Raw genomic sequence first — 16,431 nt, 5'->3', positions numbered from 1 at the left:
AAACTCTATGACCTAACTTCCCCCCTGCCCTCCACCTCAGTTCAAGTTCTTTCTTTCTTTGATGACTAGTCTTATCCCCTCTAGATTTTCATAACCATAGAGATACAATCCTTTTCTGTTATCCTTTGTAGGTGTTCATCTGGCATCTTCATCACTGAGACCTTAACCTCAGCATACCCTCTCTCTACAGACATTGAAAGAAAATTTCCCAGAAATAATTCACATTTGTATGATGAATAGCTCCTGTGGTTTAATCCAGTTTGTCCCCCCCATCCCCCCTCCCACATCCTGTAATCCGATCAATCAATTTTTAAATAGATATAGAACTGCATTCCTAACCCCATATCTACAGGTCACCCGTCCACTCTATAGCTCCTGGCTGAAAGGAAGAGATGGAGAGAGAAAGAGAGGACACTAACCCAGGATTCATAAATAAAAGGGATGGTCTGGATAATCCAGTTTAGGAAGTCAATAAAAGTAAACACAAGACAACCAGGAAAAAACAAAGAAAGAGAAGGACATGGAGAGACTAGCCATGAAAAAGCTAGAACTCTCAATGCACATTCTAGATAAAATATGAAAGAAGATTTGGAAAACAAAGCTAACAATGTCTTCTAGAGAAAATTGAAAAATAAGTCTAAAGCCTTGAAGCATAGGGCAGATATTTGAAATAAGAAACAAAATAAATAAAATGTAGGGTTTTATGTCCCAGTGGCAGAGAAACAACCTTCTCTGCTCAAGAAGAATGACCAGCTCAGCTGAAGATGCAATTTCTGGGCCTTATGGGTCAACACTGAACACAGAGGAAAAGAAAACCCAACCACCAAGAGAGCAGGTGTTGTAGGCAGATTATATTCTTAACTTGAGGAAAAAAAGTATAATGAACTGTATAGTTCATCTTTATGTGCTGCATTTTGAAATCTGATATTTAAAAGAGTAATAGCAGATTAAAATAGCATAAGAAATGTATAAGGTTAAAAAGGGACACAATAGATTCCTTTATATGGGAATTCTTTGGAAGTAAATTCAAAGCATATTCAAGTTTGAAGATGGACAATATATTTCAAAGATAATACAAATATTTGCTTCCTATTTTTGTATAAACTTGGTATGACTCCAAGAACCAGTTGCTCATAATTATAGGTTTTTCAGAAGTATTAATTAAAAGCCAATTAAAAATCATCTCAACCTAGATTTATCTCCAGCTCCATTGACAAATTGACTGTGGGTGTTCCTTGAAAGGGAAATATAACAAAATTGTGTTCTGCCTGACATTCTTCCACCATCACACAAGGAAGTTTGTGATTTAGAAAAAACAGGTTTTTTTCTACTAATGTTGGCATAAATTTGGGCTCAAAGAGTAGAAGCTCCCAGGGGAGAGTCAAACATGAGAAAAGGGTAGGTAGGAAATAAAAATCTGCATTACCTGATCTTGGCCAAACTTAGGGGAATGGCGTTTTGCAAATACTGAGAGTGCTTCCCTGCACTTACACATTAGAGAACTTTTCCTGCTCAACATGTACATTTTTGACAAATGAAAAGTTCCTTTTAGGAAAAGGAGAGTCTCTAAGATTTTACCCCTCTCATGTCACGTAAATCTTGGAGTAGACAAAGACCGGTGACAATATCCACATTGTTCTCTGTTCTCCTTTCTGCCTCCCACTAGGACCATGGTACTTCCAGGGACCAGATGCCATGTACCAACAAAACACATTGACTAGCACTGCTTCCTGTCATGAGGAAGCCCTCGGCAGTCATCTTAGCAACAGAGAAACAGCAAGCAGAATGATATTAAAAGGTACATTTCTTTCTGTTATACCCTAGATCATGCTGGGTCGCCAAAGAGGATTTCCCACATACATTGTACAGCTTTGCGTGTAGATGAATATGCACATACCAGAGAGTCACGTGAAACTTTTCTGATTATTACAAAGAAATGTATCCTGTTCTTTCCCACTCCCATGTCCACCCCACCAGGTACTCCCCACTTGGCATCATTCCCTGGCAGGGGAAGCATAGATGGCGTGATCTCTGAAGTCTTTTCTCACGAGGAGATTCAACATTTCCAAGAGAGCTGTGTTTCCTGGAGATGCACTGAATAGCGTCACTGTTTTCTCAGGAAGCTGTTTATGTGTTCACTTTGTATTTAACCAGTCACGCCCCCAAATAACTCAAGCAGAGAGGTACTGTAAAGCATTCACATTTGAATTGTCTTGGACAATTTTCTGGCGAGAATTGAAGTGTTCCAAGTTAGGGTCTCTTTCTCACACAAGAAGAGTAGGCATCCCTTGGCTGACAAGTCTTTCAGCAAGCTCACCTCCCACTTCTCTAGCTGCAGGGTAGGGTACTATGGCCCAGAGCAAAATTCCAACTGAGGGCAGTGACCAGGGCCACCTTGACGCGTGAGGGTTAGTTAGCACAGATTCCTGGGGGAATTTGTGCATGTTAGGATTGTTCTGGGGTTTTCCCAGTGGCTCAGTGGTAAAGAATCTGCCTGCAATGCAGGAGTCAAAGGAGACACAGGTTCAATCCCTGGGTCAGGAAGACCCACTGGAGGAGGGCATGGCAACCCACTCCAGTATTCTTGCCTGGAGAATCCCATGGACAAAGGAGCCTGGCAGGCTATAGTCTACAGGGTTGCAAAGAGTCGGACACGACTGAAGTGACTTAACACACACCCAGGCACACACAAGATTGTTTCCTTGAAGAATTAGAGTCAGATTTCTTGACTCAAAGGGAGATGTCTAATATTCTAAGAAGTTGAATTAGTTCTGAGAGTCTTAAAATATTGATGTGATAACAATTCAGTGTTTCAGTAAAACTTCATTTATATGGGCAAGAGCCAAGACTGAGATCGCTGTGGCATTTACAGACATTGCCATAAATATTTCCTCTCCATAAATCTGGGCTTTATGACTGCTTGACCAATAAAATTCAGAGGTAAAGGCACTATGCTGGTTTTCATACACTGGCCTTAAAGACACTGGGTTTTCACTTTTTCTCTGTCAGGATGCTTGTATTTGAGAACCACCTACCATGCTATCAGGAAGCCCAAGCCACACATGAATCCTGTCAAGCTTACCCCAGCTGACCTCTAATTGAGCAAATGAGTTGTCCCTGCTGAGCCCTGACAAACTGAAGATTCATGATAAAAATAAATTATTGCTGTTTTAAGTGAGTGAATTTTAGAGTGGATTGTTAAGCAGCAGTGTATAACGGATACCATCAACTTGCCACAGGCTTAAGACAAATTTCTCCCTAATTAAATGTCAATTTTGAAATCTAAGAAAGCAGATTCGAGATGTGGTATTTTGCAGCAAACATGAATTTGATATTAGTGTTTTGTAGCAAGCTGTGTTAAATCAGTATTCTGCATATTTAAAATTGAAAGCAGTAACATTGATAACAAAAATAGAGCGCTGTTGGCCAACTCAACTGATAATGCTGTTCCTAACACAGGAGTCTTGTTGTGAACTTTGACGTTTTTGCCTTCAGTTTTGTGTCACTCTGTGATGAACAATTTCGGTGTTTTGATATCTCTAGAACGTTAGATTACATGGAGAGGATTATGATTATGTAGCCATAAAAATGTTCAGCCTGGAACAGAAATACATCAACACAAAACCTTATGGAATTTAAAGTAGATGAAACTCTAGGGGACCAAATGAATTTACTACAACACATCTCAATTACTTACAGTAAAGATATACTCACTTATTTATCATTCACTTGACAAACACATAATGAGCCTTAACAATGTATTATACCAAGCATCTGCTAGTGGCTAAACATAAAGATGAATAAGAAGGCATAGTGAATAACAACCAACACCCATGGTTCTCTTCTGAAAACCTTGTTCCTTTTTCAACTCATTTGGGCTCAGTCACTTCCCACTCTAGTCTGTAAAGCATTTTTACCTGCACACCTGAGGAAACTGGGACTTATGGATCACAAAACCAAACTAAATTCTGTCAGTTTGATTAAAGATGTTAAGCTCTTGGCTTTGAGTCATGCAAATGAATCAACAGCGTGGGTAGTTATGGGTAGTCACTCTGGCCACCGGATTGATTTGGGGTGAGCAGTGCCCCAATCAGAGCAAGGCTAATGAGGTGGTTCTCTGGTGAAGGAAAGGAGACCCTTTCTTGATCCCAGACCCTTTCTTGATCCCAGACATGAACATATATTACAGTTTGCTGGGGTATTAATCACAATGTTGGGGGAACAAGCCACAGAAATCTGCATTTTTGGCTAGCTTACCCAGAAAGTTTACAAATCACAATACAGGACAGAGAGCAAGAACCTATACTCACATCAGGCACAGTCCAGATTCTGGAGAAGGTATAGGTGTTTTAGTCAGGAATTAGAATAATTTTCAGTAAAGAAAGAAGATGGCCACAGAAAGTCCATGGTTTGAAGCCAGCGAGCCCAAGTAGGCCCACAGAGGAAACATACTCCTCTCTTGCAGCGCTGAGTGTCAGGAGAGCAGGGAGGGGCTGCAGAGTCAAATGGAGATCACCCTGGGCACAGCAGGACCTACCTGGTGTGAACGTGTTAAACAGTAATTGGAAAAGGAGGAAAGAAGGGTGGGTGAGACATGGTCCCCATCCTCCACAGTCAAACAACTTCCAGTCCTGAGAGAGAAGCAGCCAGTGTCTGAGCAGTCCTGTGGGGGTACCGGGAAGACACTGCCTGCCCTGCCGTGGGGGGTCATGATGGCTCTGGGAACCTGATTCTGAAGAACCAGCGGGCTCTTCTTCTTGGGTTGCTTGTGCTGTTTGTTTTATGTTGCTTTCATACTTTACCACATCCCCAAAAGGACTTAAAGCAATTTTCAGCTGGGATGTTCCCAGCCGAGAAGTGTTTTGAGGGCAAGAAAAAAAAAAAGCAGGAAGTAAGGGACAAAACAATGATAAATGAACACAAGCAGAGCAGAGGGAGAAAAGGAGTGGAGTACGGTGACTAGACCGACTGGTTCCAGTGGAGCCAATAGTAGATGATTCCATCAGCTGAACCGTGATGAGGACCTGGACCAAGCCAGGCTCAGTGGACTTGGAAAAGGGGCCAGTGGACTTTGAAAATGGGGGAACTATGTTGCAAAATCTGCAACCACTGAACACAAATGGAATATGGTGGGTTAAAGAAAAAAAGAACAACAGTGAAGTATCTAGTTTGGCCGAGACATATGGGATGAGTGAAGCAGAGAGACATCTGTGTAGCAATGAAGAGGTCAGTTCAGACCCAGCTGGTTGGAATTTTTAAAATACAGATTATGAACAAAATAGGTGAAAGGGATCAAGCGTACAAAACTTCCAGTTACAAAATAAGTAAGTCATGGGAATGTAATCTACAGCATGGTGACTATAGTTAATAGTACCACTTTATGTATTTGAAGGTCACTGAGAGAGTATGTCTTAAAAGTTCCCGTCACAAGACAAAAAATTTGTACGTATGTCTGGTGATAGATATTAACTAGACTTACTGTGATGACCATTTTACAGTATATACACTAATATAAAGTTATATGTTAATTCTATTCTATTCAGTAAAATTTTTAATTCAGGGAAAAAAATGCCATATGAAAGTGTTTTGAATATGTTAGGGTAGGTCAAATTATTAAATAAAGAGTTTTGATATCAAAGGTCAAGGAAAAAAGTTGTTTCTAAAGAAATACAACACCAAATAGGTGATCTACAAAAATCTACCACAATTACCTCATCATTTTGATAAAATGATGTGAAAGCAAGCTATTCTACTAGAAATATTTAATATAGTGGGTGCTACTTTAGTTGCAAGTGCAAATGAAAGGGAAGAGATGATCCTACTATCATAAAAAGTACTAGTGATTTATTTGTAATAAATACTATATATGTGCAAATAGAGTAAAGCATAATGCTGAATAAGAGAATTATGAGATAATTCTGAAGATAAGCAAATGATAAAAATAGAGAAGATCAATGATAGATAGAGAGACAGACAGGTAATGTAGACAAAATAGTTGTGGAAGAGCTACTAATCAGAGCTGGGAGCTTACACTCTAACCTCAAGGAAGGAACAGAACAAGATGCACAGAGATTGGAGTACAAGAATTTCAAAAATAAGATGAAATCAGGATAGGATCTCAATTTGCAACACCCTTAAGAGCTAAGGGCAGATTTACACAGATCCATCATTTTATCCCAAACTGCCTTGAGTTTTGATGTTTCAAGTTTTGTTGTGCTTTTGACTTTTTTTGTTGTGTTTGCTTTTGCCTAGCAGAAAATACTCTGGAAAAGGATAGGGTGCCAATAGGCTACAGGTCAGCAGCAACAGCAGTGCATTTTCATTTCAAAGTTAGGAGTGGAGGGGGACAAACAAATGGGAGATAATGACTGTCACAGCTGCTTGCTAGAGCCCACACGTCCGCCAAGGGGCCAAGAACCGATCCAACCTGTGAGACACCTAGTGAGTGAAAGGACTGGTAATCCAGACCTCTGCAGATCACACAGGTTAAGCTCCCAAAAAGGCATGAAAACAAACTGTGAGCCTGCCTTGGCTCTAATACTGAGCACATAAACTGCTCTAGAGAAAAATAGCACCATTTTGTACTAGAAACTTGGCAAACCCAAAGCGTCGACAATGTGCTGAGAGTCAGTTGACGTTTGACCTCCCCAAGACTCAGCCTCTTTGAGTTTCCAGTTCCTCTGAACCTTGACCATGAGCAGATCTCACTAAGGCCTCTGATAATGAAAATCTTTTCTTTGCTATGTCCCCCAGCTGTCACTTGAACTTACTGGTAAAATTTCAGCGGACAATAGTGAGACTGTCAAGTCAAACAGTAACTCTTTCAGTGATTCCAGCGAGGTCTCTGATTTTCCTCGGATGTCAGGAGTCCAGCGTTGGCGGACAGGACACAGAGGAGGAACAGCAATGACTGGGGCAAGACGTGTCATCAGACGGAGGCTCTCCTTTCTAGGGGGAAAGGGGCACCTATGGGTGAGTACCTCCCTGCTGAAGACATAAAGTCACAGTTTACATCTGTAAGATTCAATTACTTCACTAGCTTTATTGATCACACATCCAAGAGTGTGAAGCCTAGAGCATGGTCCTACAGGCATAAGAAAAGAGAAATGCATAAATGTTGAAAGCAGCAGAATAATGGGAAATTATGAGGATGAGAAACATTCTAAGGGAAGCGGGCACAACCCGGGTGTTGGTGATCACATAGCACTGACCTCCGATAACAGTGTCAACCCTGGGAGGGTGGCCAGACCGGCGAGAGCTGGGCCATGCCCTGGTCAAGTGGGCTAGGCTATTTCTCTCCCCATCCCTGTCAATCCCAAACTTAGTAAGACAGACACCAGAGATACTGAAAATACTTAATGGGCATCAAGGTCTGAGCAACCAGAACAGATGTGGGCTGGAGTGTTGGCAGAGGCACTGCAGACCTCCTGCCCTGCTGAATCCTGGGGAGATCACAGAATTGGGCCCAGGCAGCCAGGGTGTCAGAGCAGCTTTAGCAACCAAGACAGAACTCCTTCAGTAGTCTTCAAATTTGCGCGCACTCACGGCATAGACCTGCAATACCTGCCCTTTCTGGAACCCTGATCTTGTTCTCCTCCAAATAAAGACCAGATATCCTTACACAGTACACTATGTATCTAATTTTATATCACCCCAGGTTTGGTTGTCTGTTTACTTATCTACCTCCTCACTGCTGTAAAATGCTGAAAAAGCAGTCCCAATTTTCTCCGTGTTTTTGGTACCTAGTATAATAGTTAATGGACTTCCTCAGTGGCTCCGTGGTAAAGAACCCACCTGCAGTGTAGGAGATGTGGGTTTGATCCCTGGATCAGGAAGATCCCCTGGAGGAGGACATGGCAACCCACTACAGTATTCTTGCCTGGAGAATCCCATGGACGGAGAAGCCTGGCAGACTACGGTTCATGTATCAAAGAGAGTCAGACATGACTGAAATGATTTGGCATTCTGCATGCACATAATACTTTACCTCTATTTCAGATGGAAGTGTTGGGTTCCTGGAAGAAGTAGAATCTGAGAGGAATTTGTGTGAGCTAAAATTCAGGCTTGCAGAGTGGGGAGAACTGGATTTGCAAGCTGCGGAAATGCAATAATCGAAGGCAGGAAGTGAGAAGGAAATGCTATTGCAGAAAGAGAAAGTACTTGAACCCTGGCCGCATGAACGAAGGCAGGAGTAGGGAGCAAGTCTGAAAACATATTCTGAGACCAGGCGGTCAGGTGACATCAATAATCAGCTCAAGGAAGTTGAAATGTATCTTGTAGACTGGAGAGAGAAGTGGAAAATTATAGAGCACAGGTAGATCTTGACTGCAGGTGTGTGATGTATTATGTGGGAAAGAGTCTAAGCATTAGGACCAGTTATAGGGTGGTTCACTAGTCAAGGCAGGAGGCAGGCTCAGAACTTGACCTTGGCAGTTAAGAACAGTGGGAATGGAGAGGACAACTTATGAAGGAGAGGCATTATGGAGTATGATTACCAGCCCTTGATAAATGATCAGAAGCCCAAATAATGGGGGATCAGGATCAAAGATGATGGCAAAGTTGTGAGCCTTGATTCCAGAGAGAACGGTGTTGACCTCAACAGCATGAGTAACTGAGAGGAGCCCCAGATTGAGGTTGAACTGAGGGGACAAGAGGGCTACAGTAAGGACATTTGAATCTGATGGACTAGATGGAAAACCAAGGGGAGGGGTGCAAAAACCATCTCAAATGTTGAGTCGGATTTTGGTGAGACCTCAGAGATGAAGTTAGGGAATTAGCTCAAGCAGACTTAAATTGTATTGAGTATGAAAAGACACAGCTTAGTAGCTGCTCCAAGACTGGGATCCTGGCTGCGGTGCTCACTTCCTCTTTCCCTGATGCTCCCTGCTCCTCCGTGTCTCTCAGAGGAAGGTGAAGGAGAAATACCTGAGCCATCTAGCTGAATTGCCATCATGCATAGCTGATGTCCCAGAGGCAAGGAAGAGAGGAAGCAGCCTCGACCCAAAGTTTTACTCAACCTCCAAAGAATTATATTTATAAAAGCTTTCTAATGGTGTATTATAAATCATTGGAAATGGAGAGAATTTTTTAGAACAAAAATTTATTCATGAGTAAAGTATATTAACCATGTTAAGAAATGCTAGATTGTTCAGAGAAGTTTTAATCTGTCTTAAGAAAACCAATATCTCTAAGGAATTGTTTTATTTTTTTTTCTAAGTATGCAAGACAAGATGCATTGATCCCAAGCTGACATTGTCATTGTTACTGATAATAATAGCACAGATCTTAGCTCGTCAAGTAAAATGATCTTGTGTTCTGCTCTTACTGGGTTTGTTGTTGTTTCTGTTTAGTTGCTCAGCCGTGTCCGACTCTTGTGATGCCATGGACTGTAGCTCAGCAGGCTCTTCTGCCCATGGGATTTCCAGGCAAGAATACTGGAGTGGGTTGCCATTTCCTTCTCCAAAGGATCTTCACAACCCAGAGATCAAACCCACGTCTCCTGCATTGCCGGGTGGATTCTTTACCACTGAGCCTCTGAGCCTTAAAGGGTTTACTTGTTATTAATATTGCTTATCTATGCTGAGGGTTAATGTACTATTTTCTCCTTCTGAAAAGAATTTTTAATTTTTTAAAAAACTAAATTATTGTAGGTTACTTCTCTAAAGAATAGCAAGGAGAGATAAGAAAGCCTCCCTCAGTGATCAATGCAAAGAAACAAAGGAAAACAATAGAGTGGGAAAGACTAGAGATCTCTTCAAGAAAATTAGAGATACCAAGGGAATATTTCATGCAAAGATAGGCTCAATAAAGGACAGAAATGGTATGAACCTAACAGAAGTAGAAGATATTAAGAAGAGGTGGCAAGAATACACAGAAGATCTATACCAAAAAGATCTTCACGACCCAGATAATCACGATGGTGTGATCGCTCACCTAGAGCCAGACATCCTGGAATATGAAGTCAAGTGGGCCTTAGGAAGCATCACTACGAACAAAGCTAGTGGATGTGATGGAATTCCAGTTGAGCTCTTTCAAATCCTGAAAGATGATGCTGTGAAAGTGCTGCACTCAATATGCCAGCCAATTTGGAAAACTCAGCAGTGGTCACAGGATTGGAAAAGGTCAGTTTTCATTCCAATCCCTAAGAAAGGCAATGTCAAAGAATGCTCAAACTACCGCACAATTGCACTAATCTCACACGCTAGTAAAGTAATGCTCAAAATTCTTCAAGCCAGGCTTCAACAGTAGTTGAACTGTGAACTTCCGGATGTTCAAGCTGGTTTTAGAAAAGGCAGAAGAACCAGAGATCAAATTGCCAACCTCTACTGGATCATTGAAAAAGCAAGAGAGTTCTAGAAAGCATCTATTTCTGGTTTATTGACTATGCCAAAGCCTTTGACTGTGTGGATCACAATAAACTGTGGAAAATTCTGAAAGAGATGGGAATACCAGACCACCTGACCTGCCTCTTGAGACATCTGTATTCAGGTCAGGAAGCAACAGTTAGAACTGGACATGGGACAACAGACTGGTTCCAAATAGGAAAAGGAGTACGTCAAGGCTGTATATTGTCACCCTGCTTGTTTAACTTATATGCAGAGTACACCATGAGAAATGCTGGGCTGGAAGAAGCACAAGCTGGGATCAAGATTGCCGGGAGAAATATCAATAAACTTAGATATGCTGATGACACCACCCTTATGGCAGAAAGTGAAGAGGAACTAAAAACCCTCTTGATGAAAGTGAAAGAGGAGAGTGAAAAAGTTGGCTTAAAGCTCAACATTCAGAAAACTAAGATCATGGCATCTGGTCCCATCACTTCATGGGAAATAGATGGGAAAACAGTGGACACAGTGGCTGACTTTATTTTCTTGGGCACCAAAATCACTACAGATGGTGATTGCAGCCATGCAATAAAAAGACGCTTTACTCATTGGAAGAAAAGTTATGACCAACCTAGACAGCATGTTAAAAAGCAGAGACATTACTTTGCCAGCAAAGGTCCGTCTAGTCAAAGCTGGTTTTTCCAGTGGTCATGTATGAATATAAGAGTTGGACAATAAAGAAAGATGAATGCCGAAGAATTGGTGCTTTTGAACTGTGGTGCTGGAAAAGACTTTTGAGAGTGCCTGCAAGGAGATCCAACCAGTTCATCCTAAAGGAGATCAGTCCTGGGTGTTCATTGGAAGGACTGATGCTGAAGCTGAAACTCCAATGCTTTGGCCACCTCATGTGAAGAACTGACTCACTGGAAAAGCCCCTGATGCTAAGAAAGGTTAAAGGCAGGAGGAGAAGGGGACAACAGAGGATGAGATGGTTGGATGGCATCACCAACTCAATGGACATGGGTTTGTGTGGACCCCGGGAGTTGGTGATGGACAGGGAGGCCTGGTGTGCTGCAGTCCATGGGGTCTCAAAGAGTCAGATATGACTGAGTGACTGAACTGAACTGAACTGAACTTCTGGACCAAATATTTTGAAAAGCTTGGCATTCAACAACCCCATCCTCACATGAAAATGATTTTGATGTCTTAGTTTGTGTAAGAACACAGGCCCACAATTTATTAACCCTTTCATTTCATGGAAACAATCATACCACACTGAGTTGGAAATCTTGCTCTTCTCCCAAGTTTACTTGTATTGCAAATAAAAAAGGAAATTAAGAGAAAATGACCAAGTGTTTCCATTCTGGAGTCATACTTGCTCTCCCTGAGTCGTGGGCTGGGCCCTCTGGTGGTCTCCTGTAGTTGCTGTTACATATTACCACAAACTGGGTGGTTTAGGACAGCAGAAAGGCCCTTTCCCACCGTTCTGGTCACTTTAAGTTCCTACATCAAGCAGGCAGCGGGGCCTTGCTTTCTCTGAAGGCTTTAGGGACGACTCTTTCCTGTCTCTCGCTCATTTCTGGTGGCCCCAGACATGTCCAGGCTGACGGCCGCATTTCTCCAGTCCGTCTTCACCTGGTCATTTTCCCTCTGTGCCTGTGTGTCCATCTGTCTTTGTATAAGGATGTTCACATTACATGTAGGGCCCACCATAACCCAGGATAACCTTATCTCGAGATCTTCCACTTAATTATATCTATGAAGACGCTTTTTCAAATAGTCACTTGCCCAAGTACAGAGAGTAGGACTTGGATATACTTTTTTTGCAGGGGAAAAATTCAACCCACTGCATTACCAGCTGTGTGACCTTGGGCAACTTATTTTACCTCTCTGTGCCTTTGTGTCCTCATCTGTAAAAAAGAGATGGTAATGGTAACCAAAAATTATGTAAATAAATAATATATACAAACCACTTAGCACAGTGCTTGAAACATAAATATTGGCTGTTATTATTTGCTTGGCATAATGCAAGAAACAAACAAAAAAGGAAATAAGGAACAAAAGACAAGATCAAGTTATGACACTGCTCTTTATCATGCACTATACTTCATATTTCTGTGGTATGTATTTTCCATTTTAAGTTTTATTCAGTATTTATCTCACCCCAGCTTCACCCAGGCTCTGTGAAATGGAAGTATTAAATATCATATCATGCCTATTTTACAACTTCCCTGGAGGCTCAGATGGTAAAGAATCTACCTGCAAAGCAGGGGACCCATGTTTGATCCCTGGATTGGGAAGATCCCCTGGAGAAGGAAATGGCAACCCAAACTCCAGTATTCTTGCCTGGAAAATTCCATGAACAGATTAGCCTGGCAGGCTATAGTCCATGGGGTCGCAAAGAGTTGGACACGAGTGAGCAACTAACACACGCACCTATTTTACAACGAAATAAACAGAGGTACTGTGTGGTTATGTGCAGTAGTTAATATCATCACTGAAAGTTGAACTCTTGAAGACAGAATCCAACACTCTGTCTCTCTGAGCAATGGAGGCAGGCAAGTTATTTCATGTTTTCATGAAAAATCATCCTTCCATATCAAACATTTTATCTAGAAATAAAAGAGGGGTTGTGACAGAGATCTTGATTTGAAATGTATCTATGATAATTAATATGGAAGAAAGGCAAGCAAGAGGAATTAGAAAAGGAGAAGAAAATATATTTACAAAGTGATGAAAAGGTCTTTATTTAGAATATCCCTTTCTTTCAGGTTTCATATTTAATATGTTGGTATGTTTGGTCTGAAACAGGTTACCGATAGGCAAACTCTTCAGGCAAATTGCATCCAGTCTGTTCCTGTAACCCTCTGGGATCACAGTGGGTTGGAACCACCAGCAGATGTCCCTGGAGAAGCTGTTCTTTACTCCACCCTTTTTCTAATCTTTCTCAGTGGCAGTTAGCAGAGGTTCCAGCCCAATCTTTAACACTTTAGGGGACATGGGGGCAGAAACAGGTAAGAAACAGCCAATAACAGAGCGGCAAGAAGAAACCATGCGTTTAATCCTTTGCAAACCGTGGTGAGAACAAACCCACTCTGTTTTTTTCCCAAAAGGTATTCCTTGGTGGGGAAAAAATTAGATGTATAGAAAGGAAAGTACATGAAGGAGGGAGTCTGATGTTTTCATCTAGATCACTCAGCTCTTGTTATTAAATTCCCCTATGAGCTCTCTCTAGAGGCCAGAAAGTTTCTCCTTAGAATAAAAAGAACAGAAATAAAAGAAGAAAGAGGGGATGAGATAATTAAGTGGGGACTCATTCTTACAAATTTTATTCTTGAAATATGGGGTGTGAATAATTACTTAAGATGAAATATGAGTAAATATGGGTATTATAACCTCCTTTGGAAATTGGACTCATGCTGTTTAAAGGCGTTTTAATAATCTTGTGGTTTATTCTATAATGTATTTTCCAAATTGCTCTAGAAAGCCTCAAGGCACGTGTACAATGAGATCATTCAGCAAAGCTCTTTAAACAATTGATAATAGAAATAAAATGAAACAGCCTGCATCTAATCCTAACCCACATTAAGACAATTTTTTGTCCTTTTATGGCATCTGCCTTGAAGTGACTGACCTCTGGGTAAAAATTAATTAAATCCCACAACTGCAATGAGGGGAAAAATTCCAGACAAGAACAATTAAATCCTGTTATAAAACACCTTTTTGATTCACAGGTTGGGTTACAACTGGGTCAGATTATGCCCTTGGTGTACAAGAGAATGTAAAAGGCATCTTTCACTCTATAACCTGAACACTTATAACACAAGGTTATCTTTTGTCTAGGAGAATGATTAAATGACTGACTCAAGAACATCTTGCTTTTGTTTTCTTCCTTTAGCCTATGCTGCCTCTCAATAATTAGTCCCCAGATGAAGTCCGTCTCACCCTACATTCAAAGCATTACAGCATTTGACACAATGATACAATAATTTATTTCCCCCAACTCAACTGCTTCTCATTTTTCCAATCTGTCTTCAATGAAGGAATTGAACAATACATGTCCCATGTAGTGGAGGAAAAGCTATTTCAGCTAAGCATTAGGAGATGGGTGTTTCTTCCTGCCTTCAGTACTGGATTTTATTTAGTTATGTTATATTTCTGGAAACTGTATTTTTTTAAAAGATGTAATTCCCCTCTAATTGGAACTTGCAGTCTGCAGGGCGTATGTCTTCCAGGAACTGGACTGAGAGCCCCAAGCAGGAAACAACCAAATATCCATCAGATGGTAAATGCTGATGCATCGAGTCCCTGCTGTTCTCTGTTATATTTGAACAGGAACCAGTCAGTGGAGCACAGTCCACTGGGATAACTCTACCTTTTCTTCAGCCCCCCTCAGGCCTTCATGTCTCATTTCCTCTCTGCCAAGTTCAGTCTGTCCACCCTTTTCACTGATCAGTTAGACCCCATTAACATCATCTGTCACTTGCGTGACGTGCTTCTCCGGATTGTGGCAAAGTCAAAGACCTTCCTTGCCCACCTGGGACAGATACAAAGTCTATCTTAAATGCAAACACAGGACAGCATGCAAATGATAAACAGAAATCACAGATATGACTTCTTATGACTTCAAACCAGCTCTAGCTGAGCCAAGCAAAGTGAAGAATTTAGAGAGGAGTTTTCTGAAAAGTTTTCTAGGAGGCCAAAGGCTTGAGGATGTGTTTTAAATGTTAACATTTAAAAGCATGAAAAGACTGGCTCAGAGAGAAGAGGGTAAGCTAAGAGCAAGGAAGAATTTTCAGAGACACATGAGCCCAAAGGAGGGGAGCTGTCTTGGGCATGCAAAACTTTGTTCAGCCGGAAAAGAGAAAAATCCAAACCAGGCTTTCCCACGGCCTCTCCAGAGAGCTGATAAGCAGATTATCTCCTTGAAAGACTAGTTGCTCTTGTGTTGTGTTACATTTAGTGTAGCGGGTTATAGATTCTCAGACGCTTCTTCAGACTCAAATGATAAAAACAATAGATATTATTTCCGCATTGCTAATCTCTAAAGAATGATGAGCTGCTAAGTGTCATGGTTTATCTGGTTTTTTGCGGGGACCACAGAAGCAACTGAGTGTCCTTGGAAGTTTGTAAGTAAGCAAGGAGCTACTGAGGAGACGATTCTTGAAGGCCCATACCTCCAATGACATAGCTGGTCAGGAAAGAGCCTCCTGATAGCATCTGAAGGTTAGCTATTAGAAGAATCCTGCATGTTATTACCAAACTTGATTTCGTGTTTCTGGGCATGACTGTTGGCCCTACAGCCAGAGCAGAGATCCACTTCTCAGACTGAACCCACAGAATCCTCCGCTCAATGTACAGTAATAAGCGTTTTTATCATTTGCTCTTTAACGATGTCTCATAAACAACATGGCCAAATCCTGAGTGGAACTGAGAACTTTTTCTCCTTTGACAGCTGCCTTCTTCCCCACCAGTGCTCTTATTAAGGATGTCTAGGCTAGCAGAGCAGAGAGCCCAGGGTTCCAGGGAACCTCCTTTCTCAGAGTTCTGATCCACTGCCCGTACTTCAAAACCACATCATTATCAGCAGCCCTAGGAGCTCAGCGCTCCACGGGAAGGCTTTGCTTCAGATCTCCTTGCTTGTTCTCCAGGACATAAAACAAATGCCTGCTGGCTTTCATCTCTGTCAGAGAATGTTCTCTTGGAACATCTTCACTCAGACTAAAAATGGGAGAGCGGAGGTGCCGCAAAAAAGTGAACTCGCCTTTTTATCCACTTTCTCACTGACTCAACAAACAGTTCAGTCCTTTCTCTGCACAGGTCAGATGCTCGGTCTTCCTGGGAGTGGGGAGTGAAGGCATGGGTCTTTGGGAGGGCTGGGAGGCTGGCCATATATGTGGAGACCATGCAGCTCCTCTGCTGACTGCTCTGCTCTGAGAGTTCTTTGGGCTAAGTTTATGAAGGAAACAGGAGAGCTTAGCATCCTCAGGGATCAAGACCAAAGGATGAAGGGACTGTGTGGGAGGGGAGATTAAATAAGCTACTTACAAGTCATTTATTATATTATGTTCCAAACAGGTGCTTTCCTCTTCTGATTTCAGACACA

This window comes from Muntiacus reevesi, chromosome 11 (assembly GCF_963930625.1).
Source record: "Muntiacus reevesi chromosome 11, mMunRee1.1, whole genome shotgun sequence".
NCBI lineage: Eukaryota > Metazoa > Chordata > Mammalia > Artiodactyla > Cervidae > Muntiacus > Muntiacus reevesi.
The sequence above is the reverse complement of the archived record's forward strand: the minus strand, read 5'-3'. Positions refer to the sequence as shown.